Raw genomic sequence first — 12,256 nt, 5'->3', positions numbered from 1 at the left:
GTCGGGGGGTCTCGAAGTGTAATTCGAGTCGTTTCGGGCGGGATCGGGGCACTTGTTATTTTCAGAAAAAGTTATCGTTCGTTAAAGAAAATGGGGGGGCAAACGAACTCGAATCACTTCGTGTCACCTGCCGATATGATTGCCTAGAAGGTCCGCACATGCTCGCAAAATTTCGAGCGAAAAAATTTCACTTCGCATCCGACCATTTTGTTCGGCCTAGGGTTTCGGTCCTGGTTTTGAAAAAATACAACGTCCCGAAAATTTACGAGGGTGCCCTGTGCATCGTGGCGATCATGTCGGGGGGTCTCGAAGTGTAATTCGAGTCGTTTCGGCCGGGATCGGGGCACTTGTTATTTTCAGAAAAAGTTATCGTTCGTTAAAGAAAATGGGGGGGCAAACGAACTCGAATAACTTCGTGTCACCTGCCGATACGATTTCCTAGAAGTTCCGCACATGCTCGCAAAATTTCGAGCGAAAAAATTTCACTTCGCATCCGACCATTTTGTTCGGCCTAGGGTTTCGGTCCTGGTTGTGAAAAAATACAACGTCCCGAAAATTTACGAGGGTGCTCTGTGCATCGTGGCGATCATGTCGGGGGGTCTCGAAGTGTAATTCGAGTCGTTTCGGCCGGGATCGGGGCACTTGTTATTTTCAGAAAAAGTTATCGTTCGTTAAAGAAAATGGGGGGGCAAACGAACTCGAATAACTTCGTGTCACCTGCCGATACGATTTCCTAGAAGTTCCGCACATGCTCGCAAAATTTCGAGCGAAAAAATTTCACTTCGCATCCGACCATTTTGTTCGGCCTAGGGTTTCGGTCCTGGTTGTGAAAAAATACAACGTCCCGAAAATATGCGAGGGTGCTCTGTGTATCGTGGCGATCATGTCGGCGGGTCTCGAAGTGTAATTCGAGTCGTTTCGGCCGGGATCGGGACACTTGTTATTTTCAGAAAAAGTTATCGTTCGTTAAAGAAAATGGGGGGGCAAACGAACTCGAATCACTTCGTGCACCTGCCGATATGATTGCCTAGAAGTTCCGCACATGCTCGCAAAATTTCGAGCGAAAAAATTTCACTTCGCATCCGACCATTTTGTTCGGCCTAGGGGTTCGGTCCTGGTTGTGAAAAAATACAACATCCCGAAAATTTACGAGGGTGCTTTGTGCATCGTGGCGATCATGTCGGGGGGTCTCGAAGTGTAATTCGAGTCGTTTCGGCCGGGATCGGGGCACTTGTTATTTTCAGAAAAAGTTATCGTTCGTTAAAGAAAATGGGGGGGCAAACGAACTCGAAGAACTTCGTGTCACCTGCCGATATGATTGCCTAGAAGTTCCGCACATGCTCGCAAAATTTCGAGCGAAAAAATTTCACTTCACATCCGACCATTTTGTTCGGCCTAGGGCTTCGGTCCTGGTTGTGAAAAAATATAACGTCCCGAAAATTTACGAGGGTGCCCTGTGCATCGTGGCGATCATGTCGGGGGGTCTCGAAGTGTAATTCGAGTCGTTTCGGGCGGGATCGGGGCACTTGTTATTTTCAGAAAAAGTTATCGTTCGTTAAAGAAAATGGGGGGGCAAACGAACTCGAATCACTTCGTGTCACCTGCCGATATGATTGCCTAGAAGGTCCGCACATGCTCGCAAAATTTCGAGCGAAAAAATTTCACTTCGCATCCGACCATTTTGTTCGGCCTAGGGTTTCGGTCCTGGTTGTGAAAAAATACAACGTCCCGAAAATTTACGAGGGTGCTCTGTGCATCGTGGCGATCATGTCGGCGGGTCTCGAAGTGTAATTCGAGTCGTTTCGGCCGGGATCGGGGCACTTGTTATTTTCAGAAAAAGTTATCGTTCGTTAAAGAAAATGGGGGGGCAAACGAACTCGAATAACTTCGTGTCACCTGCCGATATGATTGCCTAGAAGTTCTGCACATTGTCGTAAAATTTCGAGCGAAAAAATTTCACTTCGCATCCGACCATTTTGTTCGGCCTAGGGTTTCGGTCCTGGTTGTGAAAAAATACAACGTCCCGAAAATTTACGAGGGTGCCCTGTGCATCGTGGCGATCATGTCGGGGGGTCTCGAAGTGTAATTCGAGTCGTTTCGGGCGGGATCGGGGCACTTGTTATTTTCAGAAAAAGTTATCGTTCGTTAAAGAAAATGGGGGGGCAAACGAACTCGAATCACTTCGTGTCACCTGCCGATATGATTGCCTAGAAGGTCCGCACATGCTCGCAAAATTTCGAGCGAAAAAATTTCACTTCGCATCCGACCATTTTGTTCGGCCTAGGGTTTCGGTCCTGGTTTTGAAAAAATACAACGTCCCGAAAATTTACGAGGGTGCCCTGTGCATCGTGGCGATCATGTCGGGGGGTCTCGAAGTGTAATTCGAGTCGTTTCGGCCGGGATCGGGGCACTTGTTATTTTCAGAAAAAGTTATCGTTCGTTAAAGAAAATGGGGGGGCAAACGAACTCGAATAACTTCGTGTCACCTGCCGATACGATTTCCTAGAAGTTCCGCACATGCTCGCAAAATTTCGAGCGAAAAAATTTCACTTCGCATCCGACCATTTTGTTCGGCCTAGGGTTTCGGTCCTGGTTGTGAAAAAATACAACGTCCCGAAAATTTACGAGGGTGCTCTGTGCATCGTGGCGATCATGTCGGGGGGTCTCGAAGTGTAATTCGAGTCGTTTCGGCCGGGATCGGGGCACTTGTTATTTTCAGAAAAAGTTATCGTTCGTTAAAGAAAATGGGGGGGCAAACGAACTCGAATAACTTCGTGTCACCTGCCGATACAATTTCCTAGAAGTTCCGCACATGCTCGCAAAATTTCGAGCGAAAAAATTTCACTTCGCATCCGACCATTTTGTTCGGCCTAGGGTTTCGGTCCTGGTTGTGAAAAAATACAACGTCCCGAAAATATGCGAGGGTGCTCTGTGCATCGTGGCGATCATGTCGGCGGGTCTCGAAGTGTAATTCGAGTCGTTTCGGCCGGGATCGGGACACTTGTTATTTTCAGAAAAAGTTATCGTTCGTTAAAGAAAATGGGGGGGCAAACGAACTCGAATCACTTCGTGTCACCTGCCGATATGATTGCCTAGAAGTTCCGCACATGCTCGCAAAATTTCGAGCGAAAAAATTTCACTTCGCATCCGACCATTTTGTTCGGCCTAGGGGTTCGGTCCTGGTTGTGAAAAAATACAACATCCCGAAAATTTACGAGGGTGCTCTGTGCATCGTGGCGATCATGTCGGGGGGTCTCGAAGTGTAATTCGAGTCGTTTCGGCCGGGATCGGGGCACTTGTTATTTTCAGAAAAAGTTATCGTTCGTTAAAGAAAATGGGGGGGCAAACGAACTCGAAGAACTTCGTGTCACCTGCCGATATGATTGCCTAGAAGTTCCGCACATGCTCGCAAAATTTCGAGCGAAAAAATTTCACTTCGCATCCGACCATTTTGTTCGGCCTAGGGGTTCGGTCCTGGTTGTGAAAAAATACAACATCCCGAAAATTTACGAGGGTGCTCTGTGCATCGTGGCGATCATGTCGGGGGGTCTCGAAGTGTAATTCGAGTCGTTTCGGCCGGGATCGGGGCACTTGTTATTTTCAGAAAAAGTTATCGTTCGTTAAAGAAAATGGGGGGGCAAACGAACTCGAAGAACTTCGTGTCACCTGCCGATATGATTGCCTAGAAGTTCTGCACATATTTGTAAAATTTCGAGCGAAAAAATTTCACTTCGCATCCGACCATTTTGTTCGGCCTAGGGTTTCGGTCCTGGTTGTGAAAAAATACAACGTCCCGAAAATTTACGAGGGTGCCCTGTGCATCGTGGCGATCATGTCGGGGGGTCTCGAAGTGTAATTCGAGTCGTTTCGGCCGGGATCGGGGCACTTGTTATTTTCAGAAAAAGTTATCGTTCGTTAAAGAAAATGGGGGGGCAAACGAACTCGAATCACTTCGTGTCACCTGCCGATAGGATTGCCTAGAAGTTCCGCACATGCTCGCAAAATTTCGAGCGAAAAAATTTCACTTCGCATCCGACCATTTTGTTCGGCCTAGGGTTTCGGTCCTGGTTGTGAAAAAATACAACGTCCCGAAAATTTACGAGGGTGCTCTGTGCATCGTGGCGATCTTGTCGGGGGGTCTCGAAGTGTAATTCGAGTCGTTTCGGCCGGGATCGGGGCACTTGTTATTTTCAGAAAAAGTTATCGTTCGTTAAAGAAAATGGGGGGGCAAACGAACTCGAATAACTTCGTGTCACCTGCCGATATGATTGCCTAGAAGTTCTGCACATTGTCGTAAAATTTCGAGCGAAAAAATTTCACTTCGCATCCGACCATTTTGTTCGGCCTAGGGTTTCGGTCCTGGTTGGGAAAAAATACAACGTCCCGAAAATTTACGAGGGTGCTCTGTGCATCGTGGCGATCATGTCGGGGGGTCTCGAAGTGTAATTCGAGTCGTTTCGGCCGGGATCGGGGCACTTGTTATTTTCAGAAAAAGTTATCGTTCGTTAAAGAAAATTGGGGGGCAAACGAACTCGAATCACTTGTGTCACCTGCCGATATGATTGCCTAGAAGTTCTGCACATATTTGTAAAATTTCGAGCGAAAAAATTTCACTTCGCATCCGACCATTTTGTTCGGCCTAGGGTTTCGGTCCTGGTTGTGAAAAAATACAACGTCCCGAAAATTTACGAGGGTGCCCTGTGCATCGTGGCGATCATGTCGGGGGGTCTCGAAGTGTAATTCGAGTCGTTTCGGCCGGGATCGGGGCACTTGTTATTTTCAGAAAAAGTTATCGTTCGTTAAAGAAAATGGGGGGGCAAACGAACTCGAATAACTTCGTGTCACCTGCCGATACGATTTCCTAGAAGTTCCGCACATGCTCGCAAAATTTCGAGCGAAAAAATTTCACTTCGCATCCGACCATTTTGTTCGGCCTAGGGTTTCGGTCCTGGTTGTGAAAAAATACAACGTCCCGAAAATTTACGAGGGTGCTCTGTGCATCGTGGCGATCATGTCGGGGGGTCTCGAAGTGTAATTCGAGTCGTTTCGGGCGGGATCGGGGCACTTGTTATTTTCAGAAAAAGTTATCGTTCGTTAAAGAAAATGGGGGGGCAAACGAACTCGAATCACTTCGTGTCACCTGCCGATATGATTGCCTAGAAGGTCCGCACATGCTCGCAAAATTTCGAGCGAAAAAATTTCACTTCGCATCCGACCATTTTGTTCGGCCTAGGGTTTCGGTCCTGGTTGTGAAAAAATACAACGTCCCGAAAATTTACGAGGGTGCCCTGTGCATCGTGGCGATCATGTCGGGGGGTCTCGAAGTGTAATTCGAGTCGTTTCGGCCGGGATCGGGGCACTTGTTATTTTCAGAAAAAGTTATCGTTCGTTAAAGAAAATGGGGGGGCAAAAGAACTCCAATCACTTCGTGTCACCTGCCGATACGATTGCCTAGAAGTTCCGCACATGCTCGCAAAATTTCGAGCGAAAAAATTTCACTTCGCATCCGACCATTTTGTTCGGCCTAGGGTTTCGGTCCTGGTTGTGAAAAAATACAACGTCCCGAAAATTTACGAGGGTGCTCTGTGCATCGTGGCGATCATGTCGGCGGGTCTCGAAGTGTAATTCGAGTCGTTTCGGCCGGGATCGGGGCACTTGTTATTTTCAGAAAAAGTTATCGTTCGTTAAAGAAAATGGGGGGGCAAACGAACTCGAATAACTTCGTGTCACCTGCCGATATGATTGCCTAGAAGTTCTGCACATTGTCGTAAAATTTCGAGCGAAAAAATTTCACTTCGCATCCGACCATTTTGTTCGGCCTAGGGTTTCGGTCCTGGTTGTGAAAAAATACAACGTCCCGAAAATTTACGAGGGTGCCCTGTGCATCGTGGCGATCATGTCGGGGGGTCTCGAAGTGTAATTCGAGTCGTTTCGGCCGGGATTGGGGCACTTGTTATTTTCAGAAAAAGTTATCGTTCGTTAAAGAAAATGGGGGGGCAAACGAACTCGAATAACTTCGTGTCACCTGCCGACACGATTTCCTAGAAGTTCCGCACATGCTCGCAAAATTTCGAGCGAAAAAATTTCACTTCGCATCCGACCATTTTGTTCGGCCTAGGGTTTCGGTCCTGGTTGTGAAAAAATACAACGTCCCGAAAATTTACGAGGGTGCTCTGTGCATCGTGGCGATCATGTCGGGGGGTCTCGAAGTGTAATTCGAGTCGTTTCGGGCGGGATCGGGGCACTTGTTATTTTCAGAAAAAGTTATCGTTCGTTAAAGAAAATGGGGGGGCAAACGAACTCGAATCACTTCGTGTCACCTGCCGATATGATTGCCTAGAAGGTCCGCACATGCTCGCAAAATTTCGAGCGAAAAAATTTCACTTCGCATCCGACCATTTTGTTCGGCCTAGGGTTTCGGTCCTGGTTGTGAAAAAATACAACGTCCCGAAAATTTACGAGGGTGCCCTGTGCATCGTGGCGATCATGTCGGGGGGTCTCGAAGTGTAATTCGAGTCGTTTCGGCCGGGATCGGGGCACTTGTTATTTTCAGAAAAAGTTATCGTTCGTTAAAGAAAATGGGGGGGCAAAAGAACTCCAATCACTTCGTGTCACCTGCCGATACGATTGCCTAGAAGTTCCGCACATGCTCGCAAAATTTCGAGCGAAAAAATTTCACTTCGCATCCGACCATTTTGTTCGGCCTAGGGTTTCGGTCCTGGTTGTGAAAAAATACAACGTCCCGAAAATTTACGAGGGTGCTCTGTGCATCGTGGCGATCATGTCGGCGGGTCTCGAAGTGTAATTCGAGTCGTTTCGGCCGGGCTCGGGGCACTTGTTATTTTCAGAAAAAGTTATCGTTCGTTAAAGAAAATGGGGGGGCAAACGAACTCGAATAACTTCGTGTCACCTGCCGATATGATTGCCTAGAAGTTCTGCACATTGTCGTAAAATTTCGAGCGAAAAAATTTCACTTCGCATCCGACCATTTTGTTCGGCCTAGGGTTTCGGTCCTGGTTGTGAAAAAATACAACGTCCCGAAAATTTACGAGGGTGCCCTGTGCATCGTGGCGATCATGTCGGGGGGTCTCGAAGTGTAATTCGAGTCGTTTCGGGCGGGATCGGGGCACTTGTTATTTTCAGAAAAAGTTATCGTTCGTTAAAGAAAATGGGGGGGCAAACGAACTCGAATCACTTCGTGTCACCTGCCGATATGATTGCCTAGAAGGTCCGCACATGCTCGCAAAATTTCGAGCGAAAAAATTTCACTTCGCATCCGACCATTTTGTTCGGCCTAGGGTTTCGGTCCTGGTTGTGAAAAAATACAACGTCCCGAAAATTTACGAGGGTGCCCTGTGCATCGTGGCGATCATGTCGGGGGGTCTCGAAGTGTAATTCGAGTCGTTTCGGCCGGGATCGGGGCACTTGTTATTTTCAGAAAAAGTTATCGTTCGTTAAAGAAAATGGGGGGGCAAACGAACTCGAATAACTTCGTGTCACCTGCCGATATGATTGCCTAGAAGTTCTGCACATTGTCGTAAAATTTCGAGCGAAAAAATTTCACTTCGCATCCGACCATTTTGTTCGGCCTAGGGTTTCGGTCCTGGTTGTGAAAAAATACAACGTCCCGAAAATTTACGAGGGTGCTCTGTGCATCGTGGCGATCATGTCGGAGGGTCTCGAAGTGTAATTCGAGTCGTTTCGGCCGGGATCGGGGCACTTGTTATTTTCAGAAAAAGTTATCGTTCGTTACAGAAAATGGGGGGGCAAACGAACTCGAATCACTTGTGTCACCTGCCGATATGATTGCCTAGAAGTTCTGCACATATTTGTAAAATTTCGAGCGAAAAAATTTCACTTCGCATCCGACCATTTTGTTCGGCCTAGGGTTTCGGTCCTGGTTGTGAAAAAATACAACGTCCCGAAAATTTACGAGGGTGCCCTGTGCATCGTGGCGATCATGTCGGGGGGTCTCGAAGTGTAATTCGAGTCGTTTCGGCCGGGATCGGGGCACTTGTTATTTTCAGAAAAAGTTATCGTTCGTTAAAGAAAATGGGGGGGCAAACGAACTCGAATAACTTCGTGTCACCTGCCGATACGATTTCCTAGAAGTTCCGCACATGCTCGCAAAATTTCGAGCGAAAAAATTTCACTTCGCATCCGACCATTTTGTTCGGCCTAGGGTTTCGGTCCTGGTTGTGAAAAAATACAACGTCCCGAAAATTTACGAGGGTGCTCTGTGCATCGTGGCGATCATGTCGGGGGGTCTCGAAGTGTAATTCGAGTCGTTTCGGGCGGGATCGGGGCACTTGTTATTTTCAGAAAAAGTTATCGTTCGTTAAAGAAAATGGGGGGGCAAACGAACTCGAATCACTTCGTGTCACCTGCCGATATGATTGCCTAGAAGGTCCGCACATGCTCGCAAAATTTCGAGCGAAAAAATTTCACTTCGCATCCGACCATTTTGTTCGGCCTAGGGTTTCGGTCCTGGTTGTGAAAAAATACAACGTCCCGAAAATTTACGAGGGTGCCCTGTGCATCGTGGCGATCATGTCGGGGGGTCTCGAAGTGTAATTCGAGTCGTTTCGGCCGGGATCGGGGCACTTGTTATTTTCAGAAAAAGTTATCGTTCGTTAAAGAAAATGGGGGGGCAAACGAACTCGAATAACTTCGTGTCACCTGCCGATACGATTTCCTAGAAGTTCCGCACATGCTCGCAAAATTTCGAGCGAAAAAATTTCACTTCGCATCCGACCATTTTGTGCGGCCTAGGGTTTCGGTCCTGGTTGTGAAAAAATACAACGTCCCGAAAATTTACGTGGGTGCTCTGTGCATCGTGGCGATCATGTCGGGGGGTCTCGAAGTGTAATTCGAGTCGTTTCGGGCGGGATCGGGGCACTTGTTATTTTCAGAAAAAGTTATCATTCGTTAAAGAAAATGGGGGGGCAAACGAACTCGAATCACTTCGTGTCACCTGCCGATATGATTGCCTAGAAGGTCCGCACATGCTCGCAAAATTTCGAGCGAAAAAATTTCACTTCGCATCCGACCATTTTGTTCGGCCTAGGGGTTCGGTCCTGGTTGTGAAAAAATACAACGTCCCGAAAATTTACGAGGGTGCTCTGTGCATCGTGGCGATCATGTCGGGGGGTCTCGAAGTGTAATTCGAGTCGTTTCGGCCGGGATCGGGGCACTTGTTATTTTCAGAAAAAGTTATCGTTCGTTAAAGAAAATGGGGGGGCAAACGAACTCGAATCACTTGTGTCACCTGCCGATATGATTGCCTAGAAGTTCTGCACATATTTGTAAAATTTCGAGCGAAAAAATTTCACTTCGCATCCGACCATTTTGTTCGGCCTAGGGGTTCGGTCCTGGTTGTGAAAAAATACAACGTCCCCAAAATTTACGAGGGTGCTCTGTGCATCGTGGCGATCATGTCGGGGGGTCTCGAAGTGTAATTCGAGTCGTTTCGGCCGGGATCGGGGCACTTGTTATTTTCAGAAAAAGTTATCGTTCGTTAAAGAAAATGGGGGGGCAAACGAACTCGAAGAACTTCGTGTTACATGCCGATATGATTGCCTAGAAGTTCTGCACATATTTGTAAAATTTCGAGCGAAAAAATTTCACTTCGCATCCGACCATTTTGTTCGGCCTAGGGTTTCGGTCCTGGTTGTGAAAAAATACAACGTCCCGAAAATTTACGAGGGTGCCCTGTGCATCGTGGCGATCATGTCGGGAGGTCTCGAAGTGTAATTCGAGTCGTTTCGGCCGGGATCGGGGCACTTGTTATTTTCAGAAAAAGTTATCGTTCGTTAAAGAAAATGGGGGGGCAAACGAACTCGAATCACTTCGTGTCACCTGCCGATATGATTGCCTAGAAGTTCCGCACATGCTCGCAAAATTTCGAGCGAAAAAATTTCACTTCGCATCCGACCATTTTGTTCGGCCTAGGGTTTCGGTCCTGGTTGTGAAAAAATACAACGTCCCGAAAATTTACGAGGGTGCTCTGTGCATCGTGGCGATCATGTCGGGGGGTCTCGAAGTGTAATTCGAGTCGTTTCGGCCGGGATCGGGGCACTTGTTATTTTCAGAAAAAGTTATCGTTCGTTAAAGAAAATGGGGGGGCAAACGAACTCGAAGAACTTCGTGTCACCTGCCGATATGATTGCCTAGAATTTCTGCACATATTTGTAAAATTTCGAGCGAAAAAATTTCACTTCGCATCCGACCATTTTGTTCGGCCTAGGGTTTCGGTCCTGGTTGTGAAAAAATACAACTTCCCGAAAATTTACGAGGGTGCTCTGTGCATCGTGGCGATCATGTCGGGGGGTCTCGAAGTGTAATTCGAGTCGTTTCGGGCGGGATCGGGGCACTTGTTATTTTCAGAAAAAGTTATCGTTCGTTAAAGAAAATGGGGGGGCAAACGAACTCGAATCACTTCGTGTCACCTGCCGATATGATTGCCTAGAAGTTCCGCACATGCTCGCAAAATTTCGAGCGAAAAAATTTCACTTCGCATCCGACCATTTTGTTCGGCCTAGGGTTTCGGTCCTGGTTGTGAAAAAATACAACGTCCCGAAAATTTACGAGGGTGCTCTGTGCATCGTGGCGATCATGTCGGGGGGTCTCGAAGTGTAATTCGAGTCGTTTCGGGCGGGATCGGGGCACTTGTTATTTTCAGAAAAAGTTATCGTTCGTTAAAGAAAATGGGGGGGCAAACGAACTCGAATCACTTCGTGTCACCTGCCGATATGATTGCCTAGAAGTTCCGCACATGCTCGCAAAATTTCGAGCGAAAAAATTTCACTTCGCATCCGACCATTTTGTTCGGCCTAGGGTTTCGGTCCTGGTTGTGAAAAAATACAACGTCCCGAAAATTTACGAGGGTGCTCTGTGCATCGTGGCGATCATGTCGGGGGGTCTCGAAGTGTAATTCGAGTCGTTTCGGCCGGGATCGGGGCACTTGTTATTTTCAGAAAAAGTTATCGTTCGTTAAAGAAAATGGGGGGGCAAACGAACTCGAAGAACTTCGTGTCACCTGCCGATATGATTGCCTAGAAGTTCTGCACATATTTGTAAAATTTCGAGCGAAAAAATTTCACTTCGCATCCGACCATTTTGTTCGGCCTAGGGTTTCGGTCCTGGTTGTGAAAAAATACAACGTCCCGAAAATTTACGAGGGTGCTCTGTGCATCGTGGCGATCATGTCGGGGGGTCTCGAAGTGTAATTCGAGTCGTTTCGGGCGGGATCGGGGCACTTGTTATTTTCAGAAAAAGTTATCGTTCGTTAAAGAAAATGGGGGGGCAAACGAACTCGAATCACTTCGTGTCACCTGCCGATATGATTGCCTAGAAGTTCCGCACATGCTCGCAAAATTTCGAGCGAAAAAATTTCACTTCGCATCCGACCATTTTGTTCGGCCTAGGGTTTCGGTCCTGGTTGTGAAAAAATACAACGTCCCGAAAATTTACGAGGGTGCTCTGTGCATCGTGGCGATCATGTCGGGGGGTCTCGAAGTGTAATTCGAGTCGTTTCGGGCGGGATCGGGGCACTTGTTATTTTCAGAAAAAGTTATCGTTCGTTAAAGAAAATGGGGGGGCAAACGAACTCGAATCACTTCGTGTCACCTGCCGATATGATTGCCTAGAAGTTCCGCACATGCTCGCAAAATTTCGAGCGAAAAAATTTCACTTCGCATCCGACCATTTTGTTCGGCCTAGGGTTTCGGTCCTGGTTGTAAAAAAATACAACGTCCCGAAAATTTACGAGGGTGCTCTGTGCATCGTGGCGATCTTGTCGGGGGGTCTCGAAGTGTAATTCGAGTCGTTTCGGCCGGGATCGGGGCACTTGTTATTTTCAGAAAAAGTTATCGTTCGTTAAAGAAAATGGTGGGGCAAACGAACTCGAAGAACTTCGTGTCACCTGCCGATATGATTGCCTAGAATTTCTGCACATATTTGTAAAATTTCGAGCGAAAAAATTTCACTTCGCATCCGACCATTTTGTTCGGCCTAGGGTTTCGGTCCTGGTTGTGAAAAAATACAACTTCCCGAAAATTTACGAGGGTGCTCTGTGCATCGTGGCGATCATGTCGGGGGGTCTCGAAGTGTAATTCGAGTCGTTTCGGGCGGGATCGGGGCACTTGTTATTTTCAGAAAAAGTTATCGTTCGTTAAAGAAAATGGGGGGGCAAACGAACTCGAATCACTTCGTGTCACCTGCCGATATGATTGCCTAGAAGTTCCGCACATGCTCG

Source organism: Corylus avellana, chromosome 10, assembly GCF_965113065.1.
Source record: "Corylus avellana chromosome 10, dhCorAvel1.hap1.2, whole genome shotgun sequence".
Taxonomy (NCBI): Eukaryota; Viridiplantae; Streptophyta; class Magnoliopsida; order Fagales; family Betulaceae; genus Corylus; species Corylus avellana.
This window is presented reverse-complemented; position numbering follows the sequence as displayed.